Source organism: Salvelinus alpinus, chromosome 9 (assembly GCF_045679555.1).
Source record: "Salvelinus alpinus chromosome 9, SLU_Salpinus.1, whole genome shotgun sequence".
Classification (NCBI taxonomy): Eukaryota; Metazoa; Chordata; class Actinopteri; order Salmoniformes; family Salmonidae; genus Salvelinus; species Salvelinus alpinus.
The window spans coordinates 20,911,346-20,934,211 of NC_092094.1; positions in this window are offsets into that span (position 1 = coordinate 20,911,346).

Genomic DNA, 22,866 nt, shown 5'->3' on the forward strand with positions numbered 1-22,866 from the left:
GTCCCAATACAATTGCCATGTTTCAGTCAGCCAACCAACCTAAGAGCAGCAATTACAGTATTGATTAGAAGACCCTGGAGCTTCAATCAAGCTGTGTTACAGATGTATTGTCTGGATGTGGTATAGGGAAAAGAACACTGTTGCTAGGTCTCGCTCTCCAACCAAGAAGGTCATGACAGCAACTCTTTTCAGACTATGATTCCATACAGGAAAGACAACACAACAAATAATTTTAACTCCCTCATGTGTCCTTGGTGTGCATAACCCACACAGTTTCTCTTTCGGAAACACACATGCATTTTATTCAAGAGTGATCAAGTTTAATATATTACAAAACATTAAGCAGACTGGATGGAAAATGGTGAAATATGCACCAAATGTGTTACAATTGATGGATTCAACCATGACTCACTCAAAGCCGCGGGAAGTAGTTTGGGGATGGGGGTGCTGCGCCGGCATATGCAATGCAAAAATTAAAAAATGCACGCAGTGGAAATCTATACTGTATATGTTTTCCAGTTTCTTGAAATACTTTGCAAATGCAACTTATTTATTTGAGGAAACTAAAATGGACTATTTATTCCTTTTACAGTTTAGTCAACACTCTTATTCAGAGCAATTTACAGTAGGGAGTGCAAACATTTTCATATTGGTCCCCCATGGGAATTGAAACTACAACCCTAGCATTGCAAGCATCATGCTCTACCAACTGAGCCACATCATGCCCTCTTCATGACTGTGTTGATGTGTGTGGACCATGATAGATCCTTAGTTGTGTGGATACCGAGGAGCTCTCGACCTGCTCCACTACAGCCCCGTCAATGTGAATGGGGGAGTGCTCGGTTCTCCTTTTCCTGTAGTCCACAATCATCTCCTTTGTCTTGATCACGTTGAGGGAGAGGTTTTTGTCCTGGCATCACACTGCCAGGTCTCTGACCTCCTCCCTATAAGCTGCCTCATTGTCGTCGGTGATCAAGCCTACGACCGTTGTGTTGTCAGCAAACTTAATGATGGTGTTGGAGTTGTATGTGGCCATGCAGTCGTGAGATAACAGGGAGTACAGGAGGGGACTAAAGGCTTCTGCATGCTTTGGTTCAGCTGGCGGCTAGTTGAACCGAACGAGTATGCTTGCATACTCCCTTAAAAGACCTTCTCTTGAAAAACTAGAAAAAAGTAGAAATAGTACTGTTTGTCCTGCGTCGCCGTAGCCAGTATTCACTTTCTCAAAATAGTCCTAATTAAGCTAAGATAACTCAAGATATTCATCACTAATTTTGACATATTTGCCGAAGAGATAGTTGCACAACTTTACATCTAATTAAGATGTTTGTTGCAGTATTTCTCAAGTGCAAAAATGTGCATGAAAACGAGTCGTCTATCATTGAATAACAACAAACACTTAATTGAAGAATCCCCATTGTTGACCAATAACCGACAAAGGGGCATAGACTTCGGCTACGGACTTAAGCTTGCCTCAAAACATTTTTGTGTTTGCATGAGCAGGTTTTGTAATCTCCAGCGGTCAGTGCAACAATTCTGTTGCATACATTTTTATTTAACTAGCAAGTCAGTTAAGAACAAATTCTTATTTACAATGACAGCATAGCAACAGTAGGTTAACTGCCTTGTTCAGGGGCAGAACAACAGATTTTTACCTTGTAAGCGCGGGGACTCGATTTCGGTTACTGGCCCATCGCTCTAACCAATCAAATCAATCAATCAAATGTATTTATAAAGCCCTTCTTATATCAGCTGATGTCAGAAAGTGCTGTACAGAAACCCAGCCTAAAACCCAAAACAGCAAGCAATGCAGGTGTAGATCGAAAAACTCTTAGAAAGGCCAGAACATAGGAAGAAACCTAGAGATGAACCAGGCTATGAGGGGCGGCCAGTTCTCTTCTGGCTGTGCCGGGTGGAGATTATAACAGAACATGGCCAAGATGTTCAATGTTCATAGATGACCAGAAGGGTCAAATAATAATAATCACAGTGGTTGTCGAGGGTGCAACAGGTCAGCACCTCAGGAGTAAATATCAGTTGGCTTTTCATAGCCAATCATTCAGAGTATCTCTACCGCTCCTGCTGTCTCTACAGAGTTGAAAACAGCAGGTCTGGGACAGGTAGCACGTCCGGTGAACAGGTCAGGGTTCCATAGCCGCGGGCAGAACAGTTGAAACTGGAGCAGTAGCACGACCAGGTGGACTGGGGACAGCAAGGAGTCATCAGGCCAAGTAGTCCTGAGGCATGGTCCTAGGGCTCAGGTTCTCTGAGAGAGAGTTAGAAAGAAAGAAAGAGAAAGAGGGAGAGAGAGAAAAAGAGAGAGAATTAGAGACAGCATACTTAAATTCACACAGGACACTGGATAAGACAGGAGAAATACTCCAGATATAACAGACTGACCGTAGCACCCCCAACACATAAACTATTGCAGCATAAATATTGGAGGCTGAGCCAGGAGAGGTCGGAAAACACTGTGGCCCCGTCCAACGATACCCCCGGACAAGGCCAAACAGGCAGGATATACTTTGCCAAAGCACAGCCCCCACACCACTAGAGGGATTACTTCAACCACCAACTTACCATCCTGAGACAAGGCAGAGTATAGCCCATTAAGATCTCCCCCACGGCACAAACCAAAGGGGGGGGGCGCCAACCCGGACATGAAGATCACGTCAGTGACTCAACCCACTCAAGTGACGCACCCCTCCTAGGGACAGCATGGAAGAGCACCAGTAAGCCAGTGACTCAGCCCCTGTAATAGGGTTTGAGGCAGAGAATCCCAGTGGAGAGAGGGACCCGGCCAGGCAGAGACAGCAGGGGCGGTTCGTTGCTCCAGTGCATTTCCGTTCACCTTCACACTCCTGGACCAGACTACACTCAATCATAGGACCTACTGAAGAGATGAGTCTTCAATAAAAACTTAAAGGTCAAGGCCGAGTCTGCGTCTCTCACATGGATAGGCAGACCATTCCATAAAAATGGAGCTCTATAGGAGAAAGCCCTGCCTCCAGCTGTTTGCTTAGAAATTCTAGGGACAGTAAGGAGGCCTGCGTCTTGTGGCCGTAGCGTACGTGTAGGTATGTACGGCAGAACCAAATCGGAAGGATAGGTAGGAGCAAGCCCATGTAATGCTTTGTAGGTTGGCAGTAAAACCTTGAAATCAGCCCTTGCCTTAACAGGAAGCCAGTGTAGAGAGTCTAGCACTGGAGTAATATGATCACATCTTTTGGTTCTAATCAAGATTCTAGCAGATTCTAACCACTAGGCTACCTGCCGCCCTAAATGTGGACATCATTGGGCATCATTGACTGTGATTGAGTTCTAGGATGTGAGCAATATAATTTTGGATCTATGACACAGATCAAATAGTGAATGTTCAAGTGTGGTACACATAACCTTCTGGCCCACAGCCCTGTGCGCTATCAAAAATTCTTGCATATCTAAGGCTCCAAGTATAGGAAAGGGTCACCTGTTTTTTTTTCAAGCTTTCAGGGAGGGTTTAGGTAAAATACATTTTGCTGAAGAGAGGGCCATCCATTTACATTTTAGAGAAGTCCGATTTTCTCCACATAACCCTTATTATAAATAAAGTTCACTCCCTTACTGATGAGCTTAGAGGGCACTATGGTGTTGAACGCTGAGTTGAAGTCAATGAACAGCATTCTCACATAGGTGTTTGTCTTTTCCAGTTGGGAGAGGGCAGTGTGGAGTGCAATAGAGATTGTGTCATCTGTGGATCTGTTGGGGTGGTATGCGATTTGGAGTGGGTCCAGGGTGTCTGGGATGATGATGTTGATTAGGGTGACCACATTTAAAATACCCAAGTGCTGGACAACAGGATGATTTTGCAGGACAGTGTAACCTACATGAGAGCAATACAAATGTAAATGATGTCATAATTTCGCAAAGTTTGTACCGACAGATATTGAATATTATTATAGAATAGGCTATGCGTACAATGCATCCTCCAATTGCAAAATCTGCCTATTGTCTCAATACAATTGTATATTTTTGGGGGTATGGTGGTCTGCTTGAAACATGTAGGTATTACAGATTGGGTCAGGGATAGGTTGAAAATGTCAGTGAAGACACATGCCAGGTGGTCAGCGCATGCTCTGAGTACGTGTCCTTGTAATTTGTCTGGTACTGCAGCCTTGTGAATGTTAAGCTCTTTAAAGGTCTTATTCACATCTGCTACAGAGAGTGTGATCACAGTTGTCCGGAACAGCTGGTGCTCTCATGCATGGTTCAGTGTTGCTTGCCTTGAAGCGAGCATAGAAGGTATTTAGCTTGTCTGGTAGGCTTGCGTCACTGGGCAGCTCGCGGCTGGGTTTCCTTTTGTAATCCGTGATAGTTTGTAAGCCCTACCATATACTACGAGCATCAAAGCTGGCGTAGTAGGATTCAATCTTAGTCCTGTATTGATGCATTGCCTGTTTGATAACTCGTCGTAGGTCATAGCAGGATTTCTTATAAGCGACCAGATTAGTGTTCCGCTTGAAACCAGCAGCTCTAGCCTTTTACTCAGTGCAGATGTTGCCTGTAATCCATGGCTTCTAGTTAGGATATGTACGTACGGTCACTGTGGGTACGTCGTCTTCGATGCACTTATTCATGAAGCCGGTGACTCGTGGTAAACTCCTCAATGTAATCAGATGAATCCCGGAACATATTCCAGTCAGTGCTAGTGAAACAGTCCTGTAGCTTTGTTATGGTTATGGTCAGATGGAGGGCGAGGGAGAGCTTTGTATATGTTTCTGTGTGTAGAGTAAACATGATCTAGAGCATGGTTTCCCAAATTTGGTCACATCTCCGAGAAATTGGATAGTACTGTTCTTCAGGTCCACCGTTGATAGGATAGTCTTGAACGGCGCTCATCCAGTTTTTTTCTCCAGTTATTGTACGTTTGCAAATAGAGCGGAGACGGTTACTTACTCGCTGACGTAGTTTTGTAAGGGTGCCCGCACGTTGGCCTCTCTTACGCCATTTCATCCTTTTCCGAGTCTCGGGGATTAGGGACTGGGGTGAACTATATGTCCTGCGCCGTCGACTGGTTGAAGTAAAAATCTTCATCCAAATCGAGGTTAGTGATCGTTGTTCTGATGTCCAGAAGCTCTTTTCGGATTTCGGGGACTAAAACTATATAAACCTCTCACTTAAAGCTTCTGTCATACAAAAGTTATACTTAAACCCACACTGGTTCTCCAGTAGATTAAAATTGTTCACCCTTTGTTAAAAAATTGCCTTTTTTTACTTCATCCAGATTACAACCTCTCACTTTCGGTTACTTGGAAATGGAACCATGTTCAAAACATCACTCTTTCTAAAAACAAGCCATACAAAGCTGTTTGCAATTCCAGTTTCATCTCCCAGAAAAGACAGAACAAATATTACAACATATATTCTGGTTAAACTGAAATGTACTAATTGATAAAAAAAAGAACATTCTCTATGGATTCTTTGTTGTTGTTGGTGATATTATGAATAGGAATGGTGGAGTTATGTCACATGGGCAGTTAACAAAAATATATGGAAATATTAGCTCTGTCCTAAATTACAACCAACTGATTGCAGCATTACCGCAAAAATGGAGGAGGCAAGTGGAAGGGGGAGATGGTAGGGAATTTGTTTATCTGCCCTTTATTAAATATAAAAATTGAAATGATCTGAAAAAAACTATTTGTTTAATTTGTGGACCAAAATGTTGACAGAAGCGCCATACAGGTTGCAAAATAGTTGGGGAAGAGATTTTCGATGTGTTGATTCCATGGCACATGGTTTATGAACTGATACACAAAACAACGATTGATTCAAAACGTTTTTCCATTTAAATTATTATACAAAATTATTGCAAACAGAATTTTATGTATATGGGGCATACAACCATCTCAATTCTGACTATATTTTGCCACCGAAGAGACCTAATCATTAGATCACTTATTCTGGTTTTGCCCCATGTACTGTATCTTGTTTCTGATCGCAGGTTCAGGAATGGCTGAACAATCACATTCAAACTAATCCTACAAAAAGCACTGTTGGGAGGTTTGGAAAGCCATAGTCAATCAATCAACAATATAATAATGCGCTTGGGCTCTATTCAAGTATATTGCATAAATTCAGCTTTACAGTGTGACTGAAATGTAAAGGCAATGTTCCCGCCTTAGTGGAGACTGCATTCACGGTAAACGCTGCAGATGTCGGCTCAATAGGAAATGACCTTGACATTTCCAGTGCGCTACACGTTTCAGCGATACAGATTGAATAGAGCCCTTAGTAAAAATATGAATCTTAATTTACAATCTGTAGATACTATGCGATTAAAAAGGTTCAGAATGTATATGAAACATCACAGCAAAATGTAAAAATATACAGCAAATGGAAATCATAAAAGGGTAATGGGATGGGCTAAGAGTAGCTGAGGGGATTAAAGGCTTACCATCTACTGTATAATACATAGTTATGACTGAAGACACTATAGATAAAACACTATGTATAATGTATACCGGATATGTTTTATCTACTATCTACTGTATAATACATAGTTATGACTGAAGACACTATAGATAAAACACTATGTATAATGTATACCGGATATGTTTTTACTACTATCTATCCAGATGTACTGTCTATCAAATAGATATATTTTTGCTATGTAACTACTGTCTGTAAAAAGTTATTTTTGATCTCCGAAGATGGGGTATTTTAATTTGATTTATTAGGATCCCCATTAGCCGACGCCGATGGCGATAGCGCGTCTTACTGGGGTCCGACACATAACGGAAACGACATTACAGACAAAATACTTTACAATTTACATACATTTAAAAACATTCACATGTAGTGTGTGTGTGTACATCTATCACATACTGTACATGTCAGTACATACACACAACAAGTAGGTCACATGGGGGAGAGGCGTTGTGCGGTGAGGTGTTGCTTTATTTGTTTTTTGAAACCAGGTTTGCTGTTCACTTGCGCTATATAAGATGGAAGTGTGGTGGATAGGCCCCCCCCCAAAAAAAAAATGTCCTTTAAAAAACGAAATGTGTTATTATTACTATTGTAAAGAGATCATATGCATATCTATGTCTTGTTCTCTTTCAGGTCTTCTACTTGCTGATTGTTGCTATAGGGGTATATGCAAAGGTTAAAAAGCAACAGTTATGACCCATTCTTTTCAGTATATTCCAAACCATATTTGAAAATATGAATCAATACCTGACTTTCTACAATAAACATAGAATTCCATGGTTTGCTTTCTTGTTTTCCAATATCATTGTGAAACTGTGAAATTAATCACCAGTGGTGGTGCCCAGAAATATGCCCCAGCTCCTAGTAGGTTGTGCTAGTGGGTCACACCAGATGGTTTTCTGTGATCATCTCTTGAAGACACGGTCAGAGACACGTTCCTGACCGACCCTGCAGTCATTCTGATTGTGGTGGTCGTGGTCATGTTCTTCATCACCTTCTGCGGCTGCAACGGAGCCCTGCGAGACAACATTCACCTTCTGAAGGCGGTAAAACCAAGCATTTTCTAATCTCCTTTCCTCATTTCAACCCACCTTCATACTATACAGTAGGAAGAAGTGCTCTAAAATTATGTTGAGCACAAATACGTTTTGGCATTTTTTTGGCAAAGGTCAGGACTAGCAACATTGTTAATGAGCAACTTCTCTCTGTACCTTCAGACCAAATACTTTCTCTGTGATACTCTTTATTGTCCATACCTTACCTGTCCGTACCCACACTCAGCATGTGTCGGCTCTCTTCTCCAGCTCTCCTTCAGTCTGACTTTGGTCTTATTCACTCAGCTGGCCATAGCTGTCCTAGGCTTATTCTACTCAGACCAGGTACTGTTTCTACACTGCCTGGGATCTGGTACTGTACCTACTGTCTGGTGCCTGTCTTGTTCCTACTCTCTACCTGTGCTATCCTCCATTTCTAAACAGGGCAGTTTAACAATGCTCGCATCATCCTCTCCCCATCCGCTAAATTATTCAAAATGTTCTGCCACTTCAAAGTGGAACCAAATGTTCCATTTCACCAAGATCCCTTAAAAGAAGTTTGCTGCTACTGACATTCGGGATGTGCACTGGCATGCTAGCATGCGGCAGGCGCGAGACAGCAAGGGAGGGAGAGGGGAGGTAGGGGGAGATTCTCCAGGGTAACCGCAAGCTCATTACCACTCTAAAAGCATATGGTATAAAACCAGTCATAGCACATTAGGAGCCGATGCTTCCAGCCCATGGGCCCCTACGTGAAGCCTTCTCAACACGGGTCCCCTAGGGACCATTCCCATATTCAAACAATCCAATTTACATCAACATAGTGCTTTACAAATGTACTTAAAGAACTTACTCATCTGAAAACCCCATCTGCTCTGTAACCCCACACCGGAGACGCTCTGGAGAAGTTTTTGAAAAAAAATATTGTGTACTACAGGGATGACCTGGATCTGCAGAACCTCATGGACTACATTCAGAGAGAGGTAAACCATTTCACACAAAATGCATCCCTGTTAGTGAGCATTTCTCCTTTGCCAATATAATCCATCCACCTGACAGATGTTGCATATAAAGAAGCTGATTAAACAGCATGATCATTACACAGGTGCACGTTTTGCAGGGGACAATAAAAGGCCACTCTAAAATGTGCAGTTTTGTCACCAACACAATGCCACTGTAACGGCAGCCTTCCCTCTCTTCACGAGAAGAGAGAGTGTAACAGGGATCGGACCAAGACGCAGCGTAGCTCGTGTTCAACATGTTTAATTAACAAGACGAATACTGTGAACACTTACAAATACTACAAAATAACAAACGTGGCTTACCGATACAGTCCTAGCTGGTGCAGAGAAAACACAGAGACAGGAAACAACCACCCACAAATCCCCAACACAAAACAAGCCACCTATATATGATTCTCAATCAGGGACAACGATTGACAGCTGCCTCTGATTGAGAACCATATTAGGCCGAACACAGAAACAGACAAACTAGACACACAACATAGAATGCCCACCCAGCTCACGTCCTGACCAACACTAAAACAAGCAAAACACATAAGAACTATGGTCAGGACGTGACAGTACCCCCCTCCTGAGGTGCGGACTCCGAACGCACCCCTAAAACTCAAGGGGAGAGTCTGGGTGGGCATCTGTCCGCGGCGGCGGCTCCGGCGCAGGACGAGGCCACCACTCCACCATTGTCTTTGTCCCCCTCCTTAGCGTCCTTTGAGTGGCGACCCTCGCCCCCGACCTAGGCCTAGGAATCCTCACCAAGGTCCCCACTACATTGAGGAGACAGCTCAGGACAGAGAGGTAGCTCAGGACAGAGAGGTAGCTCAGGAATGAAGGGCAGCTCCGGACAGAGAGGCAGCTCTGGACTGAAGGGCAGCTCCGGACTAATGGCAGCTCCGGACTGAGGGGCAGCTCCGGACTGAGGGGCAGCTCATGACTGGAGGGCAGCTCATGACTGGAGGGCAGCTCATGACTGGAGGGCAGCTCATGACTGGAGGGCAGCTCATGACTGGAAGGCAGCTCATGACTGAAAGGCAGCTCATGACTGGAATGCAGCTCATGACTGGAGGGCAGCTCATGACTGGAAAGCAGCTCATGACTGGCGGGCGGCTCTGGCAGCTCCTGACTGGCGGGCGGCTCTGGCAGCTCCTGACTGGCGGGCGGCTCTGGCGGCTCCTGACTGGCGGGCGGCTCTGGCGGATCCTGACTGGCGGGCGGCTCTGGCGGCTCCTGACTGGCGGGCGGCTCTGGCGGCTCCTGACTGGCGGGCGGCTCTGGCGGCTCCTGACTGGCGGGCGGCTCTGGCGGCTCCTGACTGGCGGGCGGCTCTGGCGGCTCGGGACAGACGGACGGCTCTAACGGCTCGGGACAGATGGGCGGCTCTGACGGCTCGGGACAGACGGGCGGCTCTGACGGCGCTGGGCAGACGGATGGCTCAGACGGCGCTGGGCAGACGGATGGCTCAGACGGCGCTGGGCAGACGGATGGCTCAGATGGCGCTGGGCAGACGGATGGCTCAGATGGCGCTGGGCAGACGGATGGCTCAGACGGCGCTGGGCAGACGGATGGCTCAGATGGCGCTGGGCAGACGGATGGCTCAGATGGCGCTGGGCAGGCAGGCAGCTCAGACGGTGCTGGGCAGGCAGGCAGCTCAGATGGCGCTGGGCAGGCAGGCAGCTCAGACGGCACTGGGCAGGCAGGCAGCTCAGACGGCACTGGGCAGGCAGGCAGCTCAGACGGCGCTGGGCAGGCAGGCAGCTCAGACGGCGCTGGGCAGGCAGGCAGCTCAGACGGCGCTGGGCAGGCAGGCAGCTCAGACGGCGCTGGGCAGGCAGGCAGCTCAGACGGCGCTGGGCAGGCAGGCAGCTCCGACGGCGCTGGGCAGAAAGCCGACTCTGACCTGCTGAGGCGCACAGTAGGCCTGGTGCGTGGTGCCGGAACTGGAGGTACTGGACTGGAAACACGCACCTCAAGGCTAGTGCGGGGAGCAGGAACAGGGCACACTGGACTCTCGAGGCACACTATAGGCCTGGTGCGTGGTACCGGCACTGGTGGTACCGGGCTGAGGGCACGCACCTCAGGGCGAGTGCGGGGAGAAGGAACAGTGCGTACAGGGCTCTGGAGACGCACAGGAGGCTTGGTGCGTGGTGCCGGAACTGGAGGTACTGGGCTGGAGACACGCACCACAGGGAGAGTGCGTGGAGGAGGAACAGGGCTCTGGAGATGCACTGGAAGTCTGGTGCGTGGTGTAGGCACTGGTGGTACTGGGCTGGGGCGGGAAGGTGGCGCCGGATATACCGGACCGTGCGGGCGTACTGGCTCCCTTGAGCACCGAGCCTGCCCAACCTTACCTGGTTGAATGCTCCCCGTAGCCCGACCAGTGCGGGGAGGTGGAATAACCCGCACTGGGCTGTGTTGGCGAACCGGGGACACCATGCGTAAGGCTGGTGCCATGTATGCCGGCCCGAGGAGACGCACTGGAGACCAGACGCGTTGAGCCGGCTTCATGGCACCTGGCTCAATGCTCACTCTAGCCCGGCCGATACGTGGAGCTGGAATGTACCGCACCGGGCTATGCACACGTACAGGAGACACCGTGCGCTCTTCCGCATAACACGGTGTCTGCCCGTACTCCCGCTCTCCACGGTAAGCATGGGAAGTGGGCGCAGGTTTCCTACCTGACTTCGCCACACTACCCTTTAGCCCCCCCCCCCCAAGACATTTTGGGGATTTCTTCTCGGGCTTCCAGCCACGCTTCCGTGCTGCCTCCTCATACCACCGCTCCTGGGCTTTAGCTGCCTCCATCTCTTCACGAGAGCGGCGATATTCTCCAATGTGAGCCCAGTGTCCTTTTCCTTCCAGAATTTCCTCCCATGTCCAGGAGTCCTGTGTAGTGGGCCGCTGCTGCTGCTGCCCGTAGCCACGCTGCTTGGTCCGAGTTTGGTGGGTGGTTCTGTAACGGCAGCCTTCCATCTCTTCACGAGAAGAGAGAGTGTAACAGGGATCGGACCAAGACGCAGCGTAGCTCGTGTTCAACATGTTTAATTAACAAGACGAATACTGTGAACACTTACAAATACTACAAAATAACAAACGTGGCTTACCGATACAGTCCTAGCTGGTGCAGAGAAAACACAGAGACAGGAAACAACCACCCACAAATCCCCAACACAAAACAAGCCACCTATATATGATTCTCAATCAGGGACAACGATTGACAGCTGCCTCTGATTGAGAACCATATTAGGCCGAACACAGAAACAGACAAACTAGACACACAACATAGAATGCCCACCCAGCTCACGTCCTGACCAACACTAAAACAATCAAAACACATAAGAACTATGGTCAGGACGTGACAGCCACAGATGTCTCAAGTTGAGGTAGCTTGCAATTGGCATGCTTAATGCAGGAATGTCCAGAGCTGTTGCCAGAGAATGTGATGTTAATTTCTCTACCATAAGCCACCTCCAACATCGTTTTAAAGAATTTGGCAGTACGTCCAACAGGTCTCACAACCGCAGACCATGTGTAACAACGTTAGCCCAGGACCTCGACATCCGGCTTCTTCACCTGCGGGATCGTCTGAGACCAGCCACCCAGACAGTTGATGAAACTTTGGGTTTCCACAACCAAATCATTTCTGCACAAACTGTCAGAAACCATCTCAGGGAAGCTCATCTGTGTACTTGTCGTCCTTACCAGGGTCTTGATCTCACTGCAGTTCGGCATCGTAACCGACTTCAGTGGAGAAATGCTCACCTTCGATAGCCACTGGCACTCTGGAGAAGAGTGATCTTCATGGATGTATCTTGGTTTAAACATTTTACATTTAAGTCATTTAGCAGACGCTCTTATCCAGAGCGACTTACAAATTGGAAAGTTCATACATATTCATCCTGGTCCCCCCGTGGGGAATGAACCCACAACCCTGGCGTTGCAAGCACCATGCTCTACCAACTGAGCCACACGGGACCTAAACTGTACCAGGCAGATGGCAGACAGTGTGTATGGCGTTGTGTGGGCAAGCAGGGCGCGTCTATGGATCGAGACCAATCTGATGTTGATGAGGGCCCTAGCTCTGGGTCTCTCCCTGTCTCAGTTAACCATACACAAGTTGCTATCTGTAAACTAAAAACCATTTTTTGGTTCCAGGAAGAATCCTTTTGGGTTCCATTCAAAACCTATTCCACAGAGGGTTCTACATATAAGCCAAAAGTGTTTTACCTGGAACCCCTTTATTCTAAGAATGCACATACAGAGGTGGAGTGGGGAATACCGGATTCTCAGAGTGGATCTTCACATAACAAAATCATGCACAGGCAGATTTTAGATATAAGCCAACACTTGGTTAAAGCTCAACTGAACTGTTACTAATGAAATGGGCTGCGCTCTATTCTCCCTCCGTTTCATGCATCTGCTCTCTCACACTACTCTCTCACACTACTCTCTCCATCCGTCCCTAGGAGGGGTGCGTCACTTGAGTGGGTTGAGTCACTGACGTGATCTTCCTGTCTGGGTTGGCGCCCCCCCCTTGGGTTGTGCCGTGGCGGAGATCTTTGTGGGCTATACTCGGCCTTGTCTCAGGATGGTAAGTTGGTGGTTGAAGATATCCCTCTAGTGGTGTGGGGGCTGTGCTTTGGCAAAGTGGGTGGGGTTATATCCTTCCTGTTTGGCCCTGTCCGGGGGTATCATCGGATGGGGCCACAGTGTCTCCTGACTCCCTCCTCCTGTCTCAGCCTCTAGTATTTATGCTGCAGTAGTTTATGTGTTGGGGGGCTAGGGTCAGTTTGTTATATCTGGAGTACTTCTTCTGTCTTATCCGGTGTCCTGTGTGAATTTAAGTATGCTCTCTCTAATTCTCTCTTTCTCTCTTTCTAACTCTCTCTCGGAGGACGTGAGCCCTAGAACCATCCCTCAGGACGACCTGGCATGATGACTCCTTGCTGTCCCCAGTCCACCTGGCCGTGCTGCTGCTCCAGTTTCAACTGTTCTGCCTGCGGCTATGGAACCCTGACCTGTTCACTGGACGTGCTACCTGTCCCAGACCTGCTGTTTTCAACTCTCTAGAGACAGCAGGAGTGATAGAGATACTCTTAATGATCGGCTATGAAAAGCCAACTGACATTTACTCCTGAGGTGCTGACTTGCTGCACCCTCGACAACTCCTGTGATTATTATTATTTGACCATGCTGGTCATTTATGAACATTGAACATCTTGGCCATGTTCTCTTATAATCTCCACCCGGCACAGCCAGAAGAGGACTGGGCACCCCTCATAGCCTGGTTCCCCTCTAGGTTTCTTCCTAGGTTTTGGCCTTTCTAGGGAGTTTTTCCTAGCCACCGTGCTTCTACACCTGCATTGCTTGCTGTTTGGGGTTTTAGGCTGGGTTTCTGTACAGCACTTTGAGATATCAGCTGATGTAAGAAGGGCTATATAAATACATTTGATTTGATTTGATTTAAGAGTGTCTGAAATAAGCTTTCTAACAGACATTTCCATAAGAAGCAATGAAGTCTTGATCGCCAACACTGATCATCATGAGGGTGTTTAGCAAGCCCACCGCATGCTAGGTAATGCTAGTATCAACATCCCATCCAACCCAGCTGAAACTGTAGCAAGCCTTGATTAGTTGTCGCACAACTATACGGCGTCAGCTTCCCCACTAAGGTCCAAGGTGATAACTTGAAATCTGAGGAAGAAAGGTTAGGGTTAGGCAGTGGTATCAACACAAAATGAAGCTGTACTTTTAGAATATATGCTTAGCGATGGAAAGAACCAGTAATATTTAGCCGACGACAGACTACCGCCATTCAAGTAGCGCAAGATATCACACTGATCGACTGCTGAACGGTGCATGTAGTGGCCAAGAACAATTGTGGTAGATATGAGTCACGCTCACTGAAATGACTGTAGCATACTGAGCTGCATCAGGGTATAAGATGCCTGCATATGTGCAAGCATGCATGATAACGCACGTAAACTTGCTTACAACTATCCTAAAAGTATATGCCATCGTACTGCCATGCTCCAAGCAGATGCTGTGGATGGGATAGCTAGTGATGCCTCTGTCACCACGACCAAATGGTGTGCTCTTTGCAATTGCAATAATAGCAACCAACTCTGCCCTTAAGCTGTTATTGGGAACAAACTAGTAGGCTATATGATAGGTTACTCCCGAGGCTAATTCTACTTAGCTAGCTAGTTTGTAGCCGGCTATTGACTGACAACAGTAGAGAAGCAACATGGCTGATCCTCGCAATCAATGACATCACTGCAGCAGCCAAACATTGCAACATGAGCATACTGAACGAAGCAGTGGGAGGTTCAAACACAGCTAGCGAGCGTTCCCAAGGAAAATATTATATCATAAACAGCAGCATAGCGAGGACAGCTAGCTACAGCATCAATGCAGAAAAAGAAGCCAGCTCATAGTAGCAGTAGCAGCAAGCGGCTGTAGGATGAGTGAGCAGACCCGGTCAGCTTAAATGCACAGCCAAATAAGGTAGGCCTGATTGAAACAGTACTTGCCTCTAATTGATGCATCAGCCTGAGGCGGGGCACTAGGGTTTCATTTATTCACATTTACTTCAATCAAATATTTCAGTTGTTTTGTATATTACATTTGTTTTATTTGATAACTTGGTATCATTTCATTCCAAGTCATCATCTCATCTCTATAGAGCTGCTGCTTATGCTGTCTGACAAAATCACCATTTTACTAGTTCTTCAAAGTAAATAAGGCATATTTTAAGACTGCTGAATACCAACTATCAAATCACTTAGATTATGTATTTTCAGGTCGAGATATCGCAAAGAAACTGATCTCTTTGTATGCCCTCTTGATCACACATTCTTAGGTCTCTTACATAGCAGGCGTTAAAGAAAAATACCAGACAATAACTGTCCAATGGATTATGGTCATTGCGCTAAACTATGTAGAACATTGGCCTGCTGTAAACTACAACTCCATACTACATCGCCCAGTTCGGGCATGATCTGATTTATCTCTAGATAAACTGCAGCCATATTTGCATTGAGCTCACCAAAAAAAACTGAACGAATTGGAATTCAAATAAATGAACAGACATAGGTCAATTAGTTGTTTAAAAAACCACTAAATAATCGTCATTTCGGTTAATCGCTCAGCACTAGTTTACACCTTCAATGGTGTAAACTGTTTTGATTATGCAGAGGTTGTTGATTGGGCTCTTCACAAGTCCTCACTGTCAGCCCTAGCTAAGGAAATACAATCTCCCTAGTATAACATAAGGGTGTATGAACCACTAGTGGAACACGGGTGTTACAGTCAAAAACTGCACAAGGGTCATTTTCTCTGACCTAGATTATAGCTATTCCTGGTCTAAAAAGCACTTTCAAAGGAGATTCCCCATTGAACATGCTTTTTAGTCCAGGTGTAGGTATCATTTTAAAGGAAACCCCACAGAAGTCCATAGAGCTCCTGAAAACCCCCCGAGGGTTCACACATGGGGGATCACATGACGCTGCCCCCATCTCCATCATGCGGTAGAGTTTGGCCTGCAGGAGCTCCATGATGCAGCTGTAGTTGCCCTGGTCATACTCTAGCAGGTCCTGACACATGGGAAGCCTCACGCTGCCAGCCAGCTGGTGCTGATTAGTTCTCCTCTGGAGCTCTGGACACACAGAAGGAGTGAAGATAGAAGACAATGGAGTTGTCCAAAGCATTAGCCAACATACAGTTCAGTAAGAACATACATTTTCTGTATAGTGATCCCTGCAGAAGTTTAACCAACAACTAGCATCATGTTCTTACTCACTGAGCCACACAGGACCAGGAATAACGGTACATTGAAGTTATACAACAGAATAACATTTGACAATGGATACTGTAGCGCACTACAGCATGTGACTGCAATAGAGAGAATTATGTGAAACTGTAAAACGACAATACAGCAAACCAGTTCAATCTCTAGACTAGATCATGCATGCATCACTGTTCACAAACATGGAAACATAAATCGAAGCCTCAAAGAAATAGAATAGACAAAGTGTATATTGAAACATTCTATTTCTATGGTTAGCCTACTCCCTGTGTCAGGGTCTAAGGAATGCATTTACCAAAAGATCATACATGGGAAAGAGCCCTGTCAGCCAATTCAAAATAGCAGCATAATGGAATCGAGTTTCCCTCGCCTCACTTGAATAAACAGCTGCATTGTCCCGAAGGTGCTTCGGCTGCCTCCACACTACATGTTCATGTTGCAAAACGTAACATTCTGAAACATGACATCTGCTCAGAATTTGATTTAATGGAGCTCTTGTTTCAGATGGGGTTGTGTGCTGAGGAACATGCATTGTATAGAGCCTGTGGTCTGGGTTGTCAGAACATATTACAGCCACATACGTTACCATCACCAGCCACACACACAGAGAGAGAGAGCGCGAGAGAGAGACAAAGAGAGACAGAGACAGCCTGTTAGGGGGAGAGAGAGAGAGGGGGATAGAGGAAGGAGGACAGAGCCTGTCAAGGGGAGGAAAACCTCTCTGCATTGACACATCTATCCTGCCTCCTTTCTACTCTGAGGCTTCTCCCTCTCTCTTTCTCTTTGAGTGCCCCCCACCACTCATTTCTTGTTTTCCCTCATCTTATGTTCTGTAAGGCGCCTGTGGTAGCGGCAGTGTGGTGCTCACTTGGCCCACTCCCGGAGACCCTCAAGTAGGCGCCAACGACATGAGGAAGTGAAGGTTGTTGAACAGTAGCACATGGTGTGTAATAGTAAGAGTACAGTAGAAATATTGTCTAACCCTCCATCTCCAGTCTATAGATTAGAGAGCAGGCGTCCAGCATGGCCCCTGAAGCCCTACTGTGCCAAGACACTCAAGGGAAACAGTCACTTCTGATCAGCAGACTGCAGCCATATGGTTGACTATCTAATCCAGAGGAGGATGCTTAGGGGAAGGACAGCTCATAATAATGGCTGGAATGGAGTAAATGGAATGGTATCAAACCCATGGAAACCATGTGTTTGGTGTGTTGGATACCAATAAATGTATTCCATTCAAGCCATTATTATGAGCCGTCCTCCCTTCAGCAGCCTCCTCGGATCTAATCAAATGCCTCTCCAACAAAGGAATATCAATTTGCTCATATTTTCTTTACTTTCTTGGTTAAATTGATACAGTAGTTTTCTATCCATTCCCAATGTAGCCATACAATGATAAGGGTGACTTGACTGCAGTATGGCATATTATAAAATGTCACCATATAGCCCAGGGACACCATGTAACTTTAGTTTCCATCTTTTCATTATTTTTGGATTAGCTCTTTGCCCAGAGGAATAGCACATGGGTATCATGTAAACAAAAACAGATTGAACATCCATTTGACTTGAAACAGACCGACCCCCAGTATGCAGCACTCAGAAGCACAACACCATATTCCTTTTACTCTGCTCCCCTAAGTGCTGCTACAGGATGAGTCTTGGAAGGCCTCTGGTACACGGTCTACGAAGCCAAATGACTCTTGAAGAACTTGTTGGGAGCACTAACCTGGCTGATCGAGTATGTTCAGAGCATATTTTAACATTTTAAAACAAGCATGAGTTTTAAAGATAGAATCCACAGTGGTGGGAAACAGCACCGTGGTCAGCAGAGGTGGGGAGTGTTGCACATCAAGGGATAAAAATGTCAGTACATATGCTGCGGGGGCAATGATGTCCGAGGAAAAAATAACAGTGTTTGTTGTTTGTAGTAACTACTTTGTTGTTGTATTATGTGGCAGTTTCACCATTAAGGATTCCAGCTTTAAAGTTCATTATACAGATAATGCACTCTAGTACAATACTAATTACTTTCCTACTGTAATCAACTTTACACCTCTCATGGGCTACGCAGCCCAAATCTGATATATATATTTTTTTACCAATTAAGATCAGCTCTGAAAAACGTTTATTGAAAAGATCTGATGTGATTGGTCAGAAGACCAATTAGTGTAAAAAGATCAGAATTGGGCTGCCTGTCTAAATAAAGCCATGGTAGCACATTGGTCAGTCCAGTCAAGTAGAGTTGATTGTCTATGCAAATGAATCTTCTGCACAGTCATAATGTATTCTAAAAATAAAAAGTAACACTCTTGCCTTTCTTGCACTAAACACTCGCACTTGTCTTTTCTTACTAGCTCTGACTTTGCTGATAGCTACTTTAATGAGGAAACATTTATTAATTATGACTGTGATGTTGTTGCTCCACGTTGCCATCTTAAGATGAATGCACTAACTGTAAGTCGCTCTGGATAAGAGTGTCTGTTTAATGACTCAAATGTTAAAAAAAATATAGAATAATGTCTTCTGAATGTGGTTTGATTGTCCGACCTTGATGGCAATTTAATCAGCGGAGGTCATCGTTTTATGATGACAAAATGTAAAGATTTACAGCTGCAAATTGACACAGAGGAAAATCTGACCTCTTTAGCCATTTTCTCAGCCTGGTCATATAAATGAGTCTCCAGAAGTCCGAAAGAATAGAATCCTTTTAGGTACCTGCAGGCAATAGTACAGAGAATCTCAATACAGTAGATATTGTACAGGTATGAAAGCAGTCATACAGTAATACCAGACACAAGGCTAGCTAGCTAGTTCATTATTTTAGTGAAATAATAAAGCATGCATTGATTTTGTGGGATCGCAGAGCACAGTTGACAAGGAAAACAATTAAGGATTAATGATAACGCCTTGTTATAAATAGCCATCAATTTGTTTGAGAAAAATCAATGGAATCATTCAATTTGAATCGACTGTTGTGACTAGTTTCATGGTCTGACTGCCAGTGGTGATTGTTGATCAGAGTAAGCACTAATATACAGAGGCCATTACTGTCTGGCTGAGAATGTATAGGCAGGCCCCAGCCCCTGACAGAATACTACTGCAATACTATGAGCCTTGGAGTTCCCTCATGAGTTCACATACTAGGACAAATACAGTATTACTAAGAAGGCTATATCTGACTGATACCTTGAGTTTCATGTTGTCTGAGAAATGGTAAATCCCATTAACCTATCGCTATGCACCGACAAGCGTCATCAGATAAGGGTACCCTTGGGACAGTTAACAATAGCATCTCCTCAGAGTATAAAAAAGCCCCATGTGCTTCTGTGTAATCACTACCTATTAAGAGCCTTGTGGGGCTTCCAGTGAGGCAGAGCCCCTCACCTGGGTCTGGGCCCCCAGGTAGAAGAAGCCATCGTGGGCAAACTTGAGGGCGAGCAGGTCAGTAGTGTGTTCTACCAGGATCTCCTCACACACGTCATAGGGAAACTCCTACAGGGGACAGCCAGAAGTTATTCTATATTGTCTCAAGTCAACATAAAACCACACGAACACAATGAAAGCAAATCAACAAAAGAGCAAATTAGTTGTTACCTTGAAAACTAACTGTAAGCCACTCTGGATAAGAGCATCTGGTAAATGACTAAAATATAAAAGTAGAATGTAATATTATTTCTCTATTGCTTAGATGTGTTTCTAGACTTTGTAAGGAGGTAAACGTGTTTTAGGAGCATGTGCTGAAGTCAAGGTTGAGTACCCTGGTAATAACAAAGCAGAGGCAGTGGGGGTGTGAATGGTCTGAATTCCTGGGTGACCTCAATCCTCCAAGGGTTTATTTTGACCCAATTCCAGTGCTGCTACTCAAAACAATATAAACAGATGTTTTTGGTTTTTATCTTGTGGAATCTTTTCTGCTGTCCAAGATTTGGACCTTAAATCACACTCCTCTTACTTGAACATACTCGTCGAGCATCTCATTCCAAAATCATGGGCAATTAATATGGAGTTGGGCCCCCCTTTGCTGCTATAACAGCCTCCACTCTTTTGGGAAGGCTTTCCACTAGATGTTGGAACATTTCTGCGGTGACTTGCTTCTATTCAGCCACAAGTGCATTAGTGAGGTCAGACACTGATGTTGGGCGATTTAGGCCTGGCCCGCAGTCGGTGTTCCTAATCATTCCCAAAGGTGCTCGATGGGGTCAGAGCTTTGTGCAGGCCAGTCAAGTTCTTCCACAACGATCTCGACAAACCATTTCTGTATGGACCTCGCTTTGTGCATAGCGAGACACCTTGATGACACCGTGCTGCCTGCCCCTGGGCTTGCTCCAGAGACCATCTTTGCTTGCTCTCCGCCTTTGACATCCACCCTCTGATGACCACTCAAGCCATGAACTTTCCTGACTCTCTCATGACTTTCCATCGGATGAATGATGTTGTTTTTTTAATTGCTTGTTTTTTTGTTGCGCTTTTAACTTCTTATGGCTGCAGGGGCAGTATTGAGTAGCTTGGATTAAAGGTGCACAGAGGTGCCCAGAGTAAACAGCCTGCTCCTCAGTCATAGTTGCTAATATATGCATATTATTATTCGTATTGGATAGAAAACACTCTGAAGTTTCTAAAACTGTTTGAATTATGTCTGTGAGTATAACATAACTCATATGGAAGGCAAAAACCTGAGAAAAAATTCCAACCAGGAAGTGGGAAATCTGAGGTTTGTAGGTTTAAATTATGAGATTTCTGTTGCTTTGAATTTGGCGCCCTGCACTTTCACTGGCTGTTGTCATATCGATCCCGTTAACGGGATTGCAGCCATAAGAAGTTTTAAGAACGTTGGCTTAACTGGAACACTAGCGTGAACCCATAGCAAATTAATGTAATCGAACGTTCGCAGAGCCTGTTTTGACTGGAGTGATGCTTAGAATTCCATAAAAAATGTATCCCTTTTTATTTTACTACAATCTGTTCGTCGGATGAAACTGGAAAAAAACGACTTGTGTAGAAAGTAAACATCCGCACCTCGATGGTGTCAACTGTGCTTATGTCTGCGTAATGAAAATGTAGGGAAAAAATTAAAACTCCTATTTCTGGTCTAGCGATCGATGACAAACGAGCTCGCTGCCCAGACTTACATAATTACAAAGAGGAGAGTCTCTTGATTAAAATGGTGCCTGTGTAACAGTTTTGCTTCCGTCCCTCTCCTCGTTCCTACCTGGGCTCGAACCAGGGACCCTCTGCACACATAGACAACAGACACCCTCGAAGCATCGTTAACCATCGCTCCACAAAAGCCGCAGCCCTTGCAGAGCAAGGGGAAAAACTACTTCAAGCTCTCAGAGCGAGTGACGTCACTGATTGAAACGCTATAATATTAACTGAGAATTAAATGACGTGCCACAGAATGCTGCAGCAGCATGCAACTTTTAAAGGAGGAACCACTGTATAAGCAGACAATGAAAGCTCTTACAATATTTGATGATTACATTTCCCTAGAACAGGTTATAGGCTACGTGTGCATCACCAAGTCAGAACAGTAGGCAAAATTAAGAGGGGCAAATAGACCAAATTATTAGGATGAGGCACATGGGCTACTAATATCTTACAATTGTTTTTATTTTATTTAACCTTTATTTAACTAGGCAAGTGAGTTAAGAACAAATTCTTATTTACAATGATGGCCTACTATACAACATACACTTTCTTACCTACAGTATACATATCTCCCTGGCATATTACATAATTTATGCAGCACCATACAATACATTTTTGGACTCACCTTGTTGTGCTGTGCTCACATGAACAGGAAGGTGGTGCGGCGGTCCTTTGTGGGCAAATTTTGGCATCAAAGTCTGGCATTCTCTGGATTTATGGTGCATTCAAAACAACTGGAGGCCAGATGTACAATTCCGAGTTGAAAGACAGTTCAAAATGTATTTTCCCAGTTGGAGCTCATTTATTCCCGACTTCCCAGTTGTCTTGAACTCCATGAGGTCAAGTTTTCATAGTTCTGAGTTAACAGTTGTTTTGAGTGTGGCAGAAATCATGCTTTATTGACAGCATGGCCAATGTTGAATGTCTATAATTTTAAACTTGGAAAAGAGCCCCTTATAATCCCAGATTTGGGACCACACTGCCACTGTCACTGATTCCTTCCAAACCACTCATTGAATTTGCGATTTACAACTTGTGTAATGTTTATGTCCAATGGACGATGAGCACAGATACATTTTATTTATAATTTCTCTTAATTATTTCTCTTCATATGACAAGGATTAAAAAGGATTTGCCAGTAGATTGTCGACTTGATTCATGATGACTGCTAGCTAATATTTTGAAAGTATGATGTTGACATGATCAGTCCAATCAAAGCTACTGTACATATAACGTGATTTGATGTTATTTTATTCGTGGCCAATGACCTTGAGCCTTCTTGGATGGACACTTCTGTAACTCTATGGCAGCACCCAAAGGGCTAGAATTTTCGAGGTCTCCTCTTAGACTTTGCAGTGACGTAGTGTTCCCATGAGTGACAGAACACTGAGCC